Here is a 1,145-nt window from a genome sequence, read left to right as displayed (position 1 = left end):
GGTGGCTAAACACCACATTTCCACTCCAGGCTGGAAGTGGAAAAGCTATGCAGGGTCCTTGGGTGGGGTGTGGGCGCAACTTCTCATCCTTAGCAGCCTCTATCTTAGAAAGAGGGCTTTTTGGAATCATGCAATGTCAGGCACTGAGGCCTAGCCATGCTCAAGGAGATTTAGTTAAATATAGACATGGCATATGTGAATGAATGTGTGTGTGTGTGTGTGTGTGTGATTTTTATGAGGATAAACCTTGGTCTTTGGAAATGGTCCTTTCAACTTTAACTTTTGATGGATGTGCATTGTGCGTTAATATGACTTTTATTTCAAAAGGACTTGATTCCATTACTGTCTGAAGCTGTTTTCATAAGAAGTTTGGTGGGATTTTTTTTTTTTTCAAAAAGTGATATTTTTTCTAACTAGTTCCTTTTAAATTTAGTTTAATCGAACAACAGATTTTAAAACCACCACTTATTAGACCAGATTCTTTTTTATTTTTCAGTCAGTTTATGAGAATAAACCTAATTGTCACTTGAAATGAGGGCATACACAGTCCTGCCTCAGTCCTGTCTCCGTGATACAACTCTACACCACCAGATCAGGTGCTCAGTTAAGAAGCATTTAACCCAGACCAAGTGATAATAGCAGGTGTGTGTATCATAAGACAAGATCAAGTGACATCACCCCCATCTCAAACTCTGCTTTACTTGTTTGGCTATCGCCACTATTGGTTCTTGATTTTCCGCAGATCAAATGAAGGCGAATGACAGCTGTGTTGGAATTACCACATACGTTACGATGTGCAAAGCCCAACAGAACAGGAAAAGCTGCTCCTAAGGGGACAGCCATTATGAAGGTCTACACTCTGAATTGGTTTGAATTTCTTAGTATGAAATAAATATGTTAGTGTAAAAATGGTTAGGGCCTTAACTACTTTGTGCTATCATGTATCAAGTTCACTAAGCAGAAGTTTCAAGCAGTGAGTGAGTGAGTATTTAGTTACCCATGGTCCTAAAATATTACATTACATTTCTAAATTATTTCTTTAGGTTGAGCATCAGAAAATGTAATTATATTCTTTACATTATTTCCTGACTGTGAATCTTATTCATTTATAAAGTCCATCAAAAATGTACTTGCATTTGCTCCCT

The sequence above is a fragment of the Pteropus medius genome, unplaced genomic scaffold (genome assembly GCF_902729225.1).
Source record: "Pteropus medius unplaced genomic scaffold, Ma_sr-lr_union100, whole genome shotgun sequence".
NCBI lineage: Eukaryota > Metazoa > Chordata > Mammalia > Chiroptera > Pteropodidae > Pteropus > Pteropus medius.
The sequence above is the reverse complement of the archived record's forward strand: the minus strand, read 5'-3'. Positions refer to the sequence as shown.